Source organism: Eutrigla gurnardus (assembly GCF_963514095.1).
Source record: "Eutrigla gurnardus genome assembly, chromosome: 5".
NCBI classification, from domain to species: domain Eukaryota; kingdom Metazoa; phylum Chordata; class Actinopteri; order Perciformes; family Triglidae; genus Eutrigla; species Eutrigla gurnardus.
This window is the reverse complement of record NC_139919.1, coordinates 22,159,164-22,179,193: the sequence shown is the minus strand read 5'-3', so window position 1 is coordinate 22,179,193 and position 20,030 is coordinate 22,159,164. Positions and strand designations below refer to the sequence as shown.

The following is a 20,030-nucleotide window of genomic DNA, read 5'->3' as shown; positions in this document are numbered from 1 at the left end:
TTACCATCTACATATAAGCAAATCTATTTTTACTGTATGTCGGTAATCTGTGATCACAATCTGCATATTGTGGTTATCCCATTGCTTTTGTTTTTGCCATTATTTTTAATTTCAACCCAGGAAATATTAAAGTAGAAGTAACCAGAGTTTGCATTTGTATTTGTGGTAGTTTTGCGAAACAGAAGCTGACCAAACATGACTTGTTCAGCCCCACATCAATTTAATTTCACACGACTGTTGGAATTGTGACATTGTCAGTTTGGATGATGTTTTAGATATTATTTGATGAAAAACTAAACTGCTTGTTCATAAATGAAGTTATTGAGACCCTCAGACAGCCCCACACATGCCTATTGGATTTCATGCTTAAAATTATCTGTTGTTAACCACTGAATGGTGCACAGAGAAAATAAAATAGCCTCTTATTATATAAAGGATATGTGTGGAAATCAGATGCAAGTCCTTTGTAGGCCTCCTGATGTTTAACACTGAAGCATGTTTTTGCCGTTGTACCTTTGGAAATGTTGTAAAACATCCTATCAGAATTATATTTCATGTTCAGTGGTCAGTCTGCATTATCCATACTTTAAAACAGAAATATAAAATGAGGGAAAGCGTTGTGTATACACCTCACTGTTTAAGCGCTGTCCATGGTGCTGAATTGAGTTTTCTCTGTACGCGTCTATTACACCAACTCTTCGCAGTAAAATACTCTCACTTCACGGCCCAACGTTCACTGAAGACTTTCCAGTGTTGACCATGACAGCAACTGTGTAACGTATCCTGATATCTTAGTTGTTCATTTGCAATATTCCAAACTAACTCAGTGCGTCGCTGCTCACTCGCAGATGTGAGGAGGTTCATATCTCCACCCACTGCAGACGGAGTAACGCAAGCATTAAAGTCGGAGCTGCCATTGTTGTAGGAGCGGCGCTCTTAAATTTACCATTACATCGGAATTTTATCAGCTATAACGTCATTTGCGTGTGCGTATCTTTTTTCAGAGAAGCAATGGACCAAATCGGAAAATCGTTTTTAAGTTTTTTCTGCGGCTTTGTTGTCTTCGTCCACATCACCACTGCAGACCTCAGCTATTCTGTTCCAGAGGAGATGAGACCCGGATCCATTGTTGGAAATATCGCCAAGGACCTCGGGCTGGAAGTAGGGACGTTGTTCACTCGTAAAGCCCGTATTGATACTGAGGACAGCTATCAGCACTACTGCGATATTGATCAAAAAACAGGAAATTTCATCATAAGGGAACGGATTAATAGAGAGGAGCTGTGTCCGGACAAGGTTTCGTGTGTGCTTAAATTCGAATTGGTACTAGAGAGCCCGTTGGAGCTGCACCGCATTGCACTGCTCATCCAGGATGTAAACGACAACTCACCCGTGTTTCCAAAGGATATAATTAAACTCGAAATAAGAGAATCGGCTTTCAAAGGAGCTCGATATCGCGTCAACGAAGCACATGACGCGGACATCGGACAAAATACGGTGAAACAATACAGTTTACAAAAGAATGAGCATTTCGTTTTATCTGTTCGAGACGATGCTGATGGATCTAAGAACATTGACTTGGTGTTGGACAAAGAGCTAGACCGTGAAAAGGAACACGATTTAAATTTCATGATGATCGCCGTAGATGGTGGCAATCCACAGCGAACAGGAACAACCAATATAGTCGTGAGTGTGTTGGACGCTAATGATAACGCCCCGGTCTTTGACCAAGCCATCTATAAAGCCACTCTACCTGAAAACTCTTTACTTGATACTGTAGTCGTCACTGTAAGTGCAGCTGATGCAGACGAGGGAGTCAATGGAGAAGTGACATATGAGTTTAGCCGCATCTCAGAAAGAGCTAAACATGTTTTCTCACTGAACAGTAAAACCGGAGAGATAAAAGTCATCGGACCACTTGATTTTGAGAGTAATTCAAAATACGAAATGCGCATCGATGCCAAAGACGGTTATGGACTTTCATCTGATTCCAAAGTGATGATTGACGTCACTGATGTAAATGATAACGCCCCAGTGATATATCTAAAATCACTGACCAATCCCATACCTGAGAACGTGTCACCTGGTACAGAGGTGGGCATCATTAACGTGCAGGACAGAGACTCTGAGACTAACGGACAGGTCCGCTGCTCCATTCAGGGAAACGCCCCTTTTAAGTTGGTTCCTTCTATTAAAAACTATTATTCTCTGGTGACCACAGGACAACTGGACCGTGAACTAGTGTCTGATTACAACATTACCATCACTGCCACTGACGAGGGCTCTCCACCTCTGTCCTCCTCTAAAACCGTTCACTTATCTGTAGCAGACATCAACGACAACCCACCTGTGTTTGAGGAACAGTCCTACAGCGCATATGTGACTGAGAATAACAAACCTGGCTCCACTTTATGTTCCGTTAGTGCTCGAGACCCCGACTGGAGACAAAACGGTACAGTGGTTTATTCTCTGTTACCTGGTGAGGTGAACGGTGCCCCGGTGTCCTCCTATCTATCTGTTAACGGAGACACGGGGGTGATCCACGCTGTGAGGTCGTTTGATTATGAACAGTTCAGGAGTTTTAAAGTCCACGTGACGGCCAGAGACAACGGTTCTCCTCCGCTCAGCAGCAACGTGACCGTCAGTGTCTTCATATCGGATGTGAATGACAACTCTCCTCAGATACTGTACCCCGCCCCGGAGGGCAACTCCTTCATGACCGAGCTGGTCCCCAAAGCTGCACACGGAGGCTCTCTGGTGTCCAAAGTGATAGCGGTGGACGCGGACTCCGGACAGAACGCCTGGCTGTCCTATCATATAGTCAAATCCACCGATCCGGGACTTTTCACTATCGGTCTCCACAGCGGAGAGATCAGGACACAGCGGGACATTTCTGAGTCTGACAGCATGAAACAGAACCTCATTGTGTCAGTGAAAGATAACGGACAGCCCTCTCTCTCTGCCACCTGTTCCATGTATTTACTGATTTCTGATAACTTGGCTGAGGTGCCAGAACTGAAGGATATTTCTTACGATGAGAAGAACTCCAAGCTGACCTCTTATCTGATCATCGCGCTGGTGTCTGTGTCCACCTTTTTCCTGACCTTCATCATCATCATCCTCGGTTTGAGGTTTTGTCGCAGGAGAAAGCCCAGACTGTTGTTTGATGGAGCAGTTGCCATCCCCAGCGCTTATCTCCCTCCTAATTACGCAGATGTTGACGGAACAGGAACTTTACGCAGCGCTTACAACTATGACGCCTACCTGACAACAGGCTCTAGAACCAGTGACTTTAAGTTTGTGTCATCTTACAATGACAACACGCTGCCTGCTGACCAGACTCTGAGGAAAAGTCCATCAGACTTCGCTGAAACATTTGGGGAATCACTGGATTCACTGGAGGTAGGCTTCACCTAAAAATAGTTTTAATATGTTGTTTTGTAATCAATAACTATCCGTTGTGCTGAATCACTGAAATGAGGTCAATGTCAATAACCATAATGATATAATTGGATTCATCGAAATAATTTTAATTCAAACTAGCATTTAATTAAATGACACATATTAAATTGTTAAGAAGTCTGCTCAAATCGGTTATGGTCTGTCGCTGACATTGATCGAACTGAACTAACGCCGACATTCAGCCAATTTGAGATCACACTTTCAAATTAAATGTTGTAGTGGCAGTTGAAGCTATTCTTTTGTACATATTATTCATATAATTTCTGGGTTTTTGCGTGCTTCCTACTCTAATACTGTTATCCACAGCACAGTATTGTGTAGTATCTCTGACACCATTCAACATTTAGATGTAAACAGCGATAATAGAATCCGCTTACATGATAACTGAATGCAACAATATCGGGTGGATGTAAATGAGATGCACATTGTAGAAACCCTTACTAATATCACGCAGTCCAGTACCGCTTTGTTGCATTGTAAAGCATTGAGTTGGGTGGTTCTATTTTTGTTGGCCTATAGTATGCATGTGAAAAATGGCATTTTACACGACAAACTCATAATCAGACAGTTGTAATCTTTCTATCAATCAGTGGTGAGATCTTTTCAGATCAGTTGAGTTCCATGTGTTTTTACAGCATGCAGGGTGGCTGTATTTTGTAATCTTTCAGACATGCTGTGAGTGTCGCTGTCTACCAATCGAAAAGTGAAATAGGCTCGGCATTTGAGATAGTAAAGCGTCTCCACCCACACTTTCCCTGGTCATTGTCTGCCATTACAATATTAGTCTTGGTTCATTCACACACATACGCATTACTCCGTGTGTTTGTGAGGAATGCTCATTTCGTCTTCTTTTTAAATTGACGATTCGTTTTGATTGCTGGAGGATGGCATATAAGGGATTGCAAATGAACCTTTTCTGTGGCTCGCTTCTTTTGCTTTGCGGATTACAGCTCTCTAATGGCGATGTGAGCTATTCTTTTCCCGAGGAAATGAAACACGGCTCGGTCATTGGAAACATAGCCAAGGACCTCGGGCTTCAAGTAAGCAGACTCCCACCTCGTAAGGCTCGCATTGTCCTCGAAGGAAACCGTAAACGTTATTGTGAGATAAACGTTGATACCGGAGAACTGGTCGTCGCTGGTCGCATTGACCGGGAGGAGCTCTGTGGAGCGAAGATTTCATGCGTTTTGAAATTTGAATTGGTGCTTGAGGATCCACTTGAATCACACCGGATATCTTTGCAGATTCAGGACGTAAATGACAATCCACCTGTTTTTGTTAAGGATGTCGTTAAACTAGATATTAGTGAATCAACTCCCAAAGGCTCTCGCTACAGAATAAATGCGGCACGCGACGCAGACATAGGACAAAACGCTGTGCAAAACTATATTTTACAAAAAAACAAGTATTTTGATCTAAATGTACTCACTAATTCTGTTGGTACAAAATACAGTGAGATCATTTTAGACAGAGAATTAGATCGTGAACAAGAGCGAGAGGTGATGTTATTGCTAACAGCCGTCGATGGTGGAAACCCACAAAGATCAGGTACCGCAGCCATTCAAATAACTGTATTGGATGCTAACGACAATGCCCCAGTTTTCAGCAAGACCGTTTATGAGGCTACTCTACCTGAAAACTCTCCTGTAGACACTGTTGTAGTGACAGTTAGTGCTACTGATGCAGACGAAGGTGTGAATGGTAAAGTAGTGTATGAATTCAGTGGAATAAGTGATATTGCAAAACAATTATTTTCATTAAATGAAATTACTGGTCAAATTACAGTAGCAACAATTGTTGACTATGAGGAGGAAACTAAATTTGAAATGCTAATTGAGGGGAAAGATGGCTATGGCCTTTCTTCAGAAACAAAGGTAGTAATAGAGATAACTGACATGAATGACAATGCCCCCGTGATACATATTAATTCATTAGCGAACCCCATGCCTGAGAACGTGTCACCTGGTACAGAGGTGGGCATCATTAACGTGCAGGACAGAGACTCTGAGACTAACGGACAGGTCCGCTGCTCCATTCAGGGAAACGCCCCTTTTAAGTTGGTTCCTTCTATTAAAAACTATTATTCTCTGGTGACCACAGGACAACTGGACCGTGAACTAGTGTCTGATTACAACATTACCATCACTGCCACTGACGAGGGCTCTCCACCTCTGTCCTCCTCTAAAACTGTTCACTTATCTGTAGCAGACATCAACGACAACCCACCTGTGTTTGAGGAACAGTCCTACAGCGCATATGTGACTGAGAATAACAAACCTGGCTCCACTTTATGTTCCGTTAGTGCTCGAGACCCCGACTGGAGACAAAACGGTACAGTGGTTTATTCTCTGTTACCCGGTGAGGTGAACGGTGCCCCGGTGTCCTCCTATCTATCTGTTAACGGAGACACGGGGGTGATCCACGCTGTGAGGTCGTTTGATTATGAACAGTTCAGGAGTTTTAAAGTCCACGTGACGGCCAGAGACAACGGTTCTCCTCCGCTCAGCAGCAACGTGACCGTCAGTGTCTTCATATCGGATGTGAATGACAACTCTCCTCAGATACTGTACCCCGCCCCGGAGGGCAACTCCTTCATGACCGAGCTGGTCCCCAAAGCTGCACACGGAGGCTCTCTGGTGTCCAAAGTGATAGCGGTGGACGCGGACTCCGGACAGAACGCCTGGCTGTCCTATCATATAGTCAAATCCACCGATCCGGGACTTTTCACTATCGGTCTCCACAGCGGAGAGATCAGGACACAGCGGGACATTTCTGAGTCTGACAGCATGAAACAGAACCTCATTGTGTCAGTGAAAGATAACGGACAGCCCTCTCTCTCTGCCACCTGTTCCATGTATTTACTGATTTCTGATAACTTGGCTGAGGTGCCAGAACTGAAGGATATTTCTTACGATGAGAAGAACTCCAAGCTGACCTCTTATCTGATCATCGCGCTGGTGTCTGTGTCCACCTTTTTTCTGACCTTCATCATCATCATCCTCGGTGTGAGGTTTTGTCGCAGGAGGAAGCCCAGACTGTTGTTTGATGGAGCAGTTGCCATCCCCAGCGCTTATCTCCCTCCTAATTACGCAGATGTTGACGGAACAGGAACTTTACGCAGCACTTACAACTATGACGCCTACCTGACAACAGGCTCTAGAACCAGTGACTTTAAGTTTGTGTCATCTTACAACGACAACACGCTGCCTGCTGACCAGACTCTGAGGAAAAGTCCATCAGACTTTGCTGAAGTATTCGGTCATTCAGAGGAGTCTCTAGAGGTAGGACCCAATGTATTATACTTAGTTGATTCATGATTATTTCCCGTCCTTCCCTTTTAGATTGACCACTGATATTATACTGGAATTTTTATTTTTAGATGGTCATTTTAAAGCACTGTTTTTGCACCACATTATCTATATATTTAACAAGTATTCACATTTATCCAAATAGTTGACACAAATAATTTTAATTTGTTGATAAGGTTTTTGACGGTACATATGTGTTTGCTGAAAGCTTCATTGTTAACTACCTGTACATTGGTTATTGCAATTTAGTTGATATAGTGTTATTGCCCAGCTCTGCATAATAGTTTTATAGTACTGAGTGAATACTTTGTTACCTTAGAAATTGTGCTTTCCAAGGCATTCTAGACTTGATACATATTGACTTTGTGAAACCTACTTTTCTTAACCTTAAACATTGATTTCAACTTATCAAACACAGTGTACTGTGTATGTGATCAAACTTGGGTGCTTCATACATCAAAGTATGGCTGTCATTGATAATATTCTCTGAAACATAGTGTGTCTTTCAGATTAGGATTCATGCTGTTACAGTATCTGTAGCAGCAATACTGTACTGTGGCAGGAACATAGGAACAGGGAGGAAAGTATTATGAGTTTTCTTACTCTATTCCATGCCTCTATGTGTAAAATTGTTAATTTTTTATAACAGCCCAACTCTTGAATAGTACGTTTTTGACAGCAGTTGCATAACAGTTCAAACCTGATTATCAGCTGCCTCAATTTGTAAAAAGTGTCATTTTCTGACCTTGTTAGTCATGGCTTTTTCTTTCTTTTTTCCACTTCATGTACTAATTGCTGAATAACAAAAAACTATTTTTGCCGTGAGATATTTTTTTTTCAGTTCCACTGTATTGAGCAAGTAGAGTAGTTACTTACACAGGGTTTTTGAGATATGTTAGATCGGCACTTTCCTATAATGCTAAGTGATGTCCTCAGTGTTTACGTCCATACTGGCTTTGGAGGAAAGTACAGTGACATATTTGTATGTATAAGTCTTTTCTTCATGGAAAATGTATCAATTAGTTTGTGATTGTTTCAGATCTCAACTTCAATTATACAGTATTAACCTGAAGACATAGTTAACCATGAGACTGGACAACATTTATGCTGTCAGCGTTGTTGTCTTCGTCTTTTTACCAATCCCTCACCTGCTTATTGGGAAAACTCAGAAACTACAGAATGCTGTTCAAAAGATCATCACTGCATATTCTTATTTATTTTGTTGGAAAATAGTATTTCATAGACACATTTTGCAGTTTACCTTTTTTTCAGTTGACAAATAACAGTCATAAAATAAGCCTGCGCCTCTGTGCTGAGTGAGGCACAACTTGATATCATTTAGAAATGAAAAGTTTGGGTGTCTGAATTGCACAGTGCTGTCACACTAATATATTACACAATCACTCACAAGTATGCCATCTCTTTTGGAGATATTCATCAACTATATGCACGACAACATTGTGAATTTTATTAGGATAATAAGTATTGTGTGTGATAATGGATTTTGTTGTGCTAGTACTTCATTTAGGTGGTGTTTTAATCAGTTCAAATAAATTGTTTATATGTCCTTCAGCTACAAAATGTGAACCCACTGAAATACTACACAAGGGTTTTCAGTTGAAGCTAATTGTTTTGGTAAATACAGTATATGTCCAATCAAACTTAAATCAAACATCTTTACTACACATGTAAAAAAAAAATCCAGCGAATAGAAAATGTGAGCACTTTCAAATAATATTTCCATTGCAGAAAAGGGGGTTTTCTGTCTCTGGGTCTCCCTTTCATTCATCCTCTTGTCACTCCTTTGACCCTGCATGTGATGCTAAGTGAGTCATGATGGTCTCTAAGTCTGCTGAAAGGATGATGTATACTTACTGAATGCTTTGCTTTGTGTGTCAACGTTACCCAACCTTATACGTTTTAGTTTTGGTTCATGGCACAATTTTCTGCTACATTTTCAATCAAATTGATCAGTGTATGTGTCGTCTACTCATCTTGTAACTATTTTATTGTGATGGATTATTATTTGTTTAATGAATAATCAAATGCATCAGTTAGTATTGTGTAGTACAGTAGCATCTTTTGCAGTGTCTTTACGTTTATTTGTTTTTACAGCCCTTTTCATGAACAACACAGTGCAAATAAAACTATTCAGGGGTCAATAAAAGTCACTGGAGCCTCTAAATATATGGCAATAGATAAGGTAATCACAACAGTTTCATGGTAATTTGTAGTAGTAAAGAGATGCATTATGCAATCTATATGACATTGTCGTTATAATAAACAAACGAGACTGAATTAAAATGTTTGACTCAATAGAGCCAGTAAAGCTGTCGACCTATTTTAGTTTGAGTGCTATAACTGATTTAAACTCTTGGTGTCACTGTGCACCAACATAGGCCAAGTGTCCTCAGCTTCATGCAGTCTTTTCCACCATTGCAAAGCGTTATTGTTCTGCTCTGCGTCTGTCGGTTAAGGACGATAAGAAAAAGGCCTACCCCGTGGATGATATTCGGATAATTAATAACAACAAGGACAGCCTTTGTTTACTTTGAAATGACTGGCCAGGGAAGGAGGGACGCCTGGTCGATCATGGGGAATACAGCGCACCGAAGAAGTTCTATGGATCGCTATTGTGTTGTTTTCATTTTCATCAGCTTGCATTTGGCATATGGAGACGTGAGCTACTCTATTGCAGAGGAGATGAAGCGCGGGTCTGTGATTGGGAATATAGTGAAGGATCTCGGCCTCGGGATGTCCACGCTATCCTCGCGTAAAGCTCGCATCGACACAGACAGCAATGACAAGCGGTATTCGGATATTAATTTGAGCACCGGAGATTTGTTTGTTATTGACAGGATCGACCGGGAGGGCCTTTGTGGCAAGAAGGCAACGTGCGTTTTAAAAGAAGAGCTTGTTTTGGAAAACCCTTTGGAGCTCCATCGGATCAGTATTCATGTGCAAGATATAAACGACAACGCCCCACAGTTTAGTGAGGACTTGATTGCATTTGAAATAACAGAATCAGCAGTCAAAGGAGCTAGATTCTTACTTACCGAAGCCCATGATGCAGATATCGGTACAAATACCGTACAGCGCTACACTTTACAAAATAATGAGCATTTCACCATTAACGTAGATACAGCGGGCGGTGGGCGAACACGGTCCGAATTGGTTTTAGTAAAAGAATTAGACCGAGAGCAAGAGAGCGAATTAAAATTAGTGCTTACAGCACTAGATGGAGGCTCTCCTCAGAGATCAGGCACTGCGATCATTCACGTCACTGTGCTGGATGCTAATGATAACGCCCCAGTGTTCAGCCAGGATGTTTATAAAGCCAGTCTGCCGGAAAACTCTCCTGTAGACACAGTCATTATTACAGTGAGCGCTTCTGATGCGGACGCGGGATCCAGTGGTGATATCACGTACAGTTTTGATCATGTTTCTGATGATCACGTCTCGTTGTTCTCACTTGATCATAAGACAGGGGACATACGAGTCGCTGGCTCTGTTGATTATGAGACTGAGACCTCAATTGAACTGCGGATACGAGCAAAAGATGGACCAGGTCTTTCATCATATTGCACAGTAATTATAGATATAACTGATGTCAATGACAACCCACCTGCTATTACTTTGAAATCACTGACCAATCCCATACCTGAGAACGTGTCACCTGGTACAGAGGTGGGCATCATTAACGTGCAGGACAGAGACTCTGAGACTAACGGACAGGTCCGCTGCTCCATTCAGGGAAACGCCCCTTTTAAGTTGGTTCCTTCTATTAAAAACTATTATTCTCTGGTGACCACAGGACAACTGGACCGTGAACTAGTGTCTGATTACAACATTACCATCACTGCCACTGACGAGGGCTCTCCACCTCTGTCCTCCTCTAAAACTGTCCACTTATCTGTAGCAGACATCAACGACAACCCACCTGTGTTTGAGGAACAGTCCTACAGTGCATATGTGACTGAGAATAACAAACCTGGCTCCACTTTATGTTCCGTTAGTGCTCGAGACCCCGACTGGAGACAAAACGGTACAGTGGTTTATTCTCTGTTACCTGGTGAGGTAAACGGTGCCCCGGTGTCCTCCTATCTATCTGTTAACGGAGATACGGGGGTGATCCACGCTGTGAGGTCGTTTGATTATGAACAGTTCAAGAGTTTTAAAGTCCACGTGACGGCCAGAGACAACGGTTCTCCTCCGCTCAGCAGCAACGTGACCGTCAGTGTCTTCATATCGGATGTGAATGACAACTCTCCTCAGATACTGTACCCCGCCCCGGAGGGCAACTCCTTCATGACCGAGCTGGTCCCCAAAGCTGCACACGGAGGCTCTCTGGTGTCCAAAGTGATAGCGGTGGACGCGGACTCCGGACAGAACGCCTGGCTGTCCTATCATATAGTCAAATCCACCGATCCGGGACTTTTCACTATCGGTCTCCACAGCGGAGAGATCAGGACACAGCGGGACATTTCTGAGTCTGACAGCATGAAACAGAACCTCATTGTGTCAGTGAAAGATAACGGACAGCCCTCTCTCTCTGCCACCTGTTCCATGTATTTACTGATTTCTGATAACTTGGCTGAGGTGCCAGAACTGAAGGATATTTCTTACGATGAGAAGAACTCCAAGCTGACCTCTTATCTGATCATCGCGCTGGTGTCTGTGTCCACCTTTTTCCTGACCTTCATCATCATCATCCTCGGTGTGAGGTTTTGTCGCAGGAGAAAGCCCAGACTGTTGTTTGATGGAGCAGTTGCCATCCCCAGCGCGTATCTCCCTCCTAATTACGCAGATGTTGACGGAACAGGAACTTTACGCAGCGCTTACAACTATGACGCCTACCTGACAACAGCCTCTAGAACCAGTGACTTTAAGTTCGTGTCATCTTACAATGACAACACGCTGCCTGCTGACCAGACTCTGAGGAAAAGTCCATCAGACTTTGCTGATGCGTTTGGGGAATGTGATGCTTCCCCTGAGGTAAGAGCATCAAACGTTTGACACATCATTTCCAACTTAAATCAGTGAAACGTGTTGGGTATTTTGTGCTCACTACAGTGGTCCTTGGTTGTTTTTTTTCGACCTGTCTTAGATATTTTGTTTTTTGGACACACATCAAGAGAATATTGACTTTTAATTCATTGGCACATTTATTCCTGTGTCATTAATGCTCACAAACGTTTAGTCATTGCCACAATGTCCATAGGGAACACAGTCAGTGAAATATGCCTCATTAATTGTTGAAACTGTTGAATTGCTGACAACTTCTTTGGTGTTCTCTCAGTCTCAGTTGTTATTGAGGGTAAAATTGATCAGATGTTTTTTTAAATATATTATGGTGTTTACTGTTAGGTATCTCCATTACCACCCATCATACATGTTGGAAATCTCCTTCCTTCTTTCTCTACCATACAACCACATGTTCTCAAGATTTGAGGAGTCTTTTCTTATTGTCGATGATCATCTTAATTACTGTCCCAGGTCATCTGCATTATAACCATAATGATTAATTTGCTGTTTTTTGTGATATTTGATTTTCTTAATCATTATCAGTTGCCTTTTGCAATGAAATCCAGCTCTTTGCCTAACTTGTTTAATTTTGCATTTACTGAATAACCTGTGCAACAATGTAGACAATTTGAGGAAAGTGATTTGAATCCTGCAATTATTCAAACACTGTTCTTTTTGTCCTTAATAGCTTGTGTGTCTCCCCTCGTTTCTCTCTACACAGTATATTGAGATATCAGTGTAATATCATTACCATAAGTCATTCCATACATTATTTAAACAAGGCATTTGTTTTTATTTCGGTATTTTAGATAATTTGGCATAGACTGTTGTCTTTCTCACTGTATACAAATATAAATTTATTTTACAAATCAGTTGTCGTGGGTTGATGGCACACCGTTTCAAGACATTTAAAGCACAAACACATGTGTTCCATGATGCAAGCTAAAAGTCATACTCAACTTGACGACAAGGATGTAAAGGATCAGTTCATTTGTATTGCCGTGTTGTAAAAAGCTGTGCTTATTAGGAGGTGCCCTTGTGAAAGAATGCTGGTGTTTTATGCGTGGCCTTTATGTTTGATGCTCTTCACACGTCCTAAGGTGTTGCAGTATATCATTACCGCTGTAAAGGGATTTGCTCATGCTGCTTTCATAATTGTACTGCTTGTACATATTCGCTGCGAGTGGATGTAATTTTGAGAGGAGACTCGCGATGTCGCTATGCACCAGCTGTAATAGTTGGACTGTGGACATCCACCCACTATTCTCGATGCACAATGTAACTCACCGTGCTGTAGTTGATCGTCCAGTGAGGCAGAGACGTGGCATTGGACTGTGCTGATTTGGCTTTATATGCTTGTTTTCTTCGTTTTTCCGTGTTTCTGCACACTGACTACGAAACGTTGACTGTTTCAAATCGACGTCATGGTGGCTGCCACTGCGCTCGCATTACGAAGCTGCGCCGTTACCGTATTGCTCTTTTCATTGTGTTTTGCAAATGGAGATGTAAGCTATTCTTTTCCGGAGGAGATGAGACGCGGATCCGTGATCGGAAATATAGCGAAAGACTTGGGCCTTGAAACGAGCCGGCTATCCGCGCGAAAGGCCCGCATTGATACCGATGGGAGCGACAAACGTTATTGTGACTTCAACCTCCGAAACGGGGATCTGACGGTTATCGAGAGGATTGACAGAGAGGGCCTTTGCGGAGACAAAGCATCCTGCGTTTTAAAACAAGAAATCATGCTAGAGAATCCATTAGAATTGCATCGAATTAGTCTGCATGTCCAGGACATAAATGATAACTCGCCGCAATTTAATAATGATCTGATCCATATAGATATTCGTGAATCTGCAGTCAAAGGCGCTCGATTCCCAATAGAAGAAGCCCATGATGCGGATATAGGAAAGTATTCAGTCCAGACGTACAACCTCCAAAGCAATGAGAATTTCATTCTTGGCGTTGGAACTAATTCTGTGGAACTTGTCCTCAACAAAGAGCTTGACCGCGAAAAATTAAAGGAAATCAATCTACTTCTTAAAGCTCTGGATGGAGGTTCTCCTCAGAGATCAGGTACTGTAGTCATTCACGTCACTGTACTAGATGCTAATGATAATGTACCGGTCTTTAGTCAGGCCGTTTATAAAGCCAGTCTGCCTGAAAACTCTCCACTAGATACTGTCGTGCTGACAGTGAGCGCCACCGATGCAGACGAAGGACTAAATGGAGACGTTACATATGGTTTTGGGCACATTTCCGAAGATATTAAGGCAATGTTTACCATAGATCACAGGACAGGTGATATACAATTGACTACCACTGTTGATTTTGAAACGGCGTCATCGTTTGAATTGCGAGTCACCGCAAAAGATGGTTTGGGATTAACCTCCTATGCCAAAGTAATCATAGATGTCACCGATGTAAATGACAACGCCCCGGTTGTATATCTTAAATCACTGACCAATCCCATACCCGAGAACGTGTCACCTGGTACAGAGGTGGGCATCATTAACGTGCAGGACAGAGACTCTGAGCGCAACAGACAGGTCCGCTGCTCCATTCAGGGAAACGCCCCTTTTAAGTTGGTTCCTTCTATTAAAAACTATTATTCTCTGGTGACCACAGGACAACTGGACCGTGAACTAGTGTCTGATTACAACATTACCATCACTGCCACTGACGAGGGCTCTCCACCTCTGTCCTCCTCTAAAACTGTTCACTTATCTGTAGCAGACATCAACGACAACCCACCTGTGTTTGAGGAACAGTCCTACAGCGCATATGTGACTGAGAATAACAAACCTGGCTCCACTTTATGTTCCGTTAGTGCTCGAGACCCCGACTGGAGACAAAACGGTACAGTGGTTTATTCTCTGTTACCTGGTGAGGTGAACGGTGCCCCGGTGTCCTCCTATCTATCTGTTAACGGAGACACGGGGGTGATCCACGCTGTGAGGTCGTTTGATTATGAACAGTTCAGGAGTTTTAAAGTCCACGTGACGGCCAGAGACAACGGTTCTCCTCCGCTCAGCAGCAACGTGACCGTCAGTGTCTTCATATCGGATGTGAATGACAACTCTCCTCAGATACTGTACCCCGCCCCGGAGGGCAACTCCTTCATGACCGAGCTGGTCCCCAAAGCTGCACACGGAGGCTCTCTGGTGTCCAAAGTGATAGCGGTGGACGCGGACTCCGGACAGAACGCCTGGCTGTCCTATCATATAGTCAAATCCACCGACCCGGGTCTTTTCACTATCGGTCTCCACAGCGGAGAGATCAGGACCCAGCGGGACATTTCTGAGTCTGACAGCATGAAACAGAACCTCATTGTGTCAGTGAAAGATAACGGACAGCCCTCTCTCTCTGCCACCTGTTCCATGTATTTACTGATTTCTGATAACTTGGCTGAGGTGCCAGAACTGAAGGATATTTCTTACGATGAGAAGAACTCCAAGCTGACCTCTTATCTGATCATCGCGCTGGTGTCCGTGTCCACCTTTTTTCTGACCTTCATCATCATCATCCTCGGTGTGAGGTTTTGTCGCAGGAGAAAGCCCAGATTGTTGTTTGATGGAGCAGTTGCCATCCCCAGCGCTTATCTCCCTCCTAATTACGCAGATGTTGACGGAACAGGAACTTTACGCAGCGCTTACAACTATGACGCCTACCTGACAACAGGCTCTAGAACCAGTGACTTTAAGTTCGTGTCATCTTACAATGACAACACGCTGCCTGCTGACCAGACTCTGAGGAAAAGTCCATCAGACTTTGCTGAGGCGTTTGGAGACTGTGATGATTCTCCTGAGGTAGGAGCTGGTGCCACCTATCATTTAGTCCTATTTTAACTCGCCTATTCAGGCAATGTGACACAACGCAACGCAGCTTAACTGTTAGTTAGCTCTCATAACAAACATTCACTAACTATATTTTTTAAATTCGCATCAAGTTGTTTTTTATATCCTTCATTGCCTCTAATTTTTTTTTTTAAAGTTGTGTTCTCAAAATGTATCCTTAACTTCCTCGTAACAGTGCGTCTTTGAGCTCACGAAATATTGAAGTTGGTTGTCTTTTTGTTCGAGTTTTATTGATCACTTTCTCTAGGTTGGAGGAAACTTTTTTTTTTCTTTTACAGCGATTTCACTTCTATATCTGTTTATTTTTACATATATTCTTAATCAGCACTGGTTTGTTTGTGTATCTTGAACAGAGCTGCATCTTGTTCTACACGTGTCTCTGTCCTTGGTGCTGAAACTCACTTTTTGTCTGTTGCGTTTTAAAGATGAACCTCCATCCACGTTATTCTGTACCACTTAAAAATATTATCGTTCTGTTTTATGTTGTAGTTGTCTTTGCAGTCACATGTATGTGTTCCCGTTTTAAATGAAGGAATAGGCCTACCATATCATTAGTTTTCGATTAAATTGATATGGGGGGAAACCATATTAAGTGAAAGGAGAATATGTGTCTGTCAGTCAGTTCATTTTAATTGTTTTAAATGTTTTTCTCGTTCCCCAGGATTTAGGGAACTTCCACATGTTTCCTTATTAGCTTATTCATTCAATAACGAACAGACCCACTGAGAGATAGATAGGCTACATGGACTTGCTGGGTATTTGTCTGGCATTTGATTCCTTATTAAACGGCTTGATACAACGTTAGTGTTTTTTTTAAACACTAACGATCAATTTATCGGATAGTGTATTTTAAACATAACTTGCTATATTTCTTTTGCACTCACGGGGTCACTATAGACCAGCTAAGAAGTATAATGCCCAGCCTGCTTTGCACACCACCCATTATTTGGATCCACCAGTCTTGTGTTCTCTATGATTCGACATCGACGACAAAGGCTTGGAAGGCACATTGATCGAATAGCTTATTTTTAAAGCTCGAAATTAGTGTGTTGTGAGGTGTGTACTGCTGTCCGAGGATGATGCTCAGTCAGCGCCTTCTTCAAAGCTTTGGCTTTGTCTTTTTCTTTGTTGCGGTGCAGTACGCACACGGAGACCTGAGCTATTCCGTACAGGAGGAGCTCAAGCGCGGATCTGTTATTGGAAATATCGCTCAAGATCTCGGACTGGAGGTGGGCCGACTGTCTGCTCGCAAAGCTCGGGTTGACATGGAAGGAAACGAAAGACAATATTGCGGGATTAATCTTCGAAGCGGAGATTTAATCGTTGCGGAACGAATTGACCGAGAGGAGCATTGTGGAGAGAAGCCTTCGTGTGTTCTTAAATTCGACTTGCTATTAGAGAATCCACTGGAGTTACACCGGTTGTCCCTGCAGGTGCAGGACATAAACGACAATGCACCAGTTTTTCAGAAGGATATTATAAAGCTTGAAATCAGAGAGCCAGCTGCCAAAGGAGCTCGTTATCGTATTAATGCAGCAGACGATGCTGATATAGGCAAGAACTCTGTTGAAAGCTACATTTTGCAACAAAACCCCCACTTTGTGTTCAATATACAGACGACTAGTGCCGGTAGAAAATATGGTGAGTTGGTTTTAGATAAGGAGTTAGACCGAGAGGAGCAGCAGGAAATGAGATTATTGCTTACAGCTGTGGATGGTGGTTCTCCTCAGAGATCCGGGACTGTAGTCATACACGTCATTGTACTTGATGCTAATGATAACGCCCCGGTTTTTACTGAGGCCGTTTATACAGCCACGTTACCGGAAAACTCAGCTGTTAAGACCCCAGTTATCACTGTAAGTGCATCAGACGCAGACGAAGGTTTAAACGGAGAGGTTTCATATGAATTTAGTCGTTTGTCTGATAAATCACGGAAGCTTTTTTCAGTTGATGAGAAAACTGGAGAAATCAGTGTAACAGGACAGATAGATTATGAAGAGGGATCGAAGTATGAAATGTTTGTTGAAGCCAAAGATGGTTATGGTCTGTCTTCAGAAGCAAAAGTGATTATTGATATCACTGATGTAAACGATAATGCTCCAGTGATATATCTGAAATCACTGACTAACCCCATACCAGAGAACGTGTCACCTGTTACAGAGGTGGGCATCATTAACGTGCAGGACAGAGACTCTGAGACTAACAGACAGGTCCGCTGCTCCATTCAGGGAAACGCCCCTTTTAAGTTGGTTCCTTCTATTAAAAACTATTATTCTCTGGTGACCACAGGACAACTGGACCGTGAACTAGTGTCTGATTACAACATTACCATCACTGCCACTGACGAGGGCTCTCCACCTCTGTCCTCCTCTAAAACTGTCCACTTATCTGTAGCAGACATCAACGACAACCCACCTGTGTTTGAGGAACAGTCCTACAGCGCATATGTGACTGAGAATAACAAACCTGGCTCCACTTTATGTTCTGTTAGTGCTCGAGACCCCGACTGGAGACAAAACGGTACAGTGGTTTATTCTCTGTTACCTGGTGAGGTGAACGGTGCCCCGGTGTCCTCCTATCTATCTGTTAACGGAGACACGGGGGTGATCCACGCTGTGAGGTCGTTTGATTATGAACAGTTCAGGAGTTTTAAAGTCCACGTGACGGCCAGAGACAACGGTTCTCCTCCGCTCAGCAGCAACGTGACCGTCAGTGTCTTCATATCGGATGTGAATGACAACTCTCCTCAGATACTGTACCCCGCCCCGGAGGGCAACTCCTTCATGACCGAGCTGGTCCCCAAAGCTGCACACGGAGGCTCTCTGGTGTCCAAAGTGATAGCGGTGGACGCGGACTCCGGACAGAACGCCTGGCTGTCCTATCATATAGTCAAATCCACCGATCCGGGACTTTTCACTATCGGTCTCCACAGCGGAGAGATCAGGACACAGCGGGACATTTCTGAGTCTGACAGCATGAAACAGAACCTCATTGTGTCAGTGAAAGATAACGGACAGCCCTCTCTCTCTGCCACCTGTTCCATGTATTTACTGATTTCTGATAACTTGGCTGAGGTGCCACAACTGAAGGATATTTCTTACGATGAGAAGAACTCCAAGCTGACCTCTTATCTGATCATCGCGCTGGTGTCTGTGTCCACCTTTTTCCTGACCTTCATCATCATCATCCTCGGTGTGAGGTTTTGTCGCAGGAGAAAGCCCAGACTGTTGTTTGATGGAGCAGTTGCCATCCCCAGCGCTTATCTCCCTCCTAATTACGCAGATGTTGACGGAACAGGAACTTTACGCAGCGCTTACAACTATGACGCCTACCTGACAACAGGCTCTAGAACCAGTGACTTTAAGTTCGTGTCATCTTACAATGACAACACGCTGCCTGCTGACCAGACTCTGAGGAACAGTCCATCAGACTTTGCTGAGGCGTTTGGTGACTGTGATGATTCTCCTGAGGTAGGAGCTGGTGCCACCTATCATTTAGTCCTATTTTAACTCGCTTATTCAGGCAATTTGACACAACATAACACAGCACAGGTATACGTCAAGTTTTATTGATGACTTTCTCAAGGTTGGAGGATTTTTTTTAATTTTCTTTACAGCGATTTCACTTCTATATATGTCTTTATTTTTTTACATATATTCGTATTTAATCAGCACTGGTTTGTGTGTGTATCTTGAACAGAGCTGCATCTTGTTCTACACGTGTCTCTGTCCTTGGTGCTGAAACTCACTTTTGGTCTGTTGCGTTTTAAAGATAAACCTCCATCCATGTTATTCTGTACCACTTAAAAATATAAACGTTCTATTTTATGTTGTAGTTGTCTTTGCATTCACATGTATGTATTCCCGTTTTAAATGAAGGAATACCATATCATTGGTTTTAGATCAAATTGATATGGGGAGAAACCATATTAAGTGAAAGGAGAATATGTGTCTTGTCAGTCAGTTCATTTTTATTGTTTTAAATGTTTTTTCTCGTTCCCCAGGATTTAAGAAACTTCCAAATGTTTCCTTATAAGCTGTATTCATTCAAAAACGAACAGACCCACTGAGAGATAGATACATGACTTGTGGGGTATTTGTCTGGCATTTGATTCTTTATTAAACGGCTTGATACACCGATAAATGTTTTTTTTTTAAACACTAACGATCCATTTATCGGATAGTGTATTTCAAACATAACTTGCTATATTTCTTTTGAACTCACGGGGTCACTATAGACCAGCTAAGAAGTATAATGTCCAGCCTGCTTTGCACACCACCCATTATTTGGATCGACCAGTCTTGTGTTCTCTATCATTCGACATCGACGGTAAATGCTTGGAAGGCATATTGATGGAATAGCTTATTTTTAAAGCTCGACG

At 42.8% G+C, this 20,030-nt stretch overlaps 1 protein-coding gene and 4 pseudogenes across 8 annotated transcripts in view; all 5 read left to right on the top strand.

The window, feature by feature from the left end:
- LOC311013232 (protocadherin gamma-C5-like) overlaps positions 1-20,030 on the top strand; it is a gene marked incomplete at its 5' end in the record, with an annotated part of 293,577 nt that overhangs the window by 25,504 nt on the left and 248,043 nt on the right. The window lies entirely within an intron of this gene.
- LOC311013327 (protocadherin beta-15 pseudogene) lies at positions 1,000-3,417 on the top strand (annotated as a pseudogene). Its single transcript has one exon. The product of its transcript is annotated as a protocadherin beta-15 pseudogene (transcript).
- Positions 4,452-11,786, top strand: LOC311013326 (protocadherin gamma-A4 pseudogene; annotated as a pseudogene). The gene is made up of 3 exons: positions 4,452-4,502; positions 4,746-5,010; positions 10,033-11,786. The product of its transcript is annotated as a protocadherin gamma-A4 pseudogene (transcript).
- On the top strand, positions 13,325-15,851 carry LOC311013325 (protocadherin gamma-A4 pseudogene; annotated as a pseudogene). Its single transcript has 2 exons — positions 13,325-15,601; positions 15,825-15,851. The product of its transcript is annotated as a protocadherin gamma-A4 pseudogene (transcript).
- Positions 16,719-19,158, top strand: LOC311013324 (protocadherin beta-15 pseudogene; annotated as a pseudogene). The gene has a single exon. The product of its transcript is annotated as a protocadherin beta-15 pseudogene (transcript).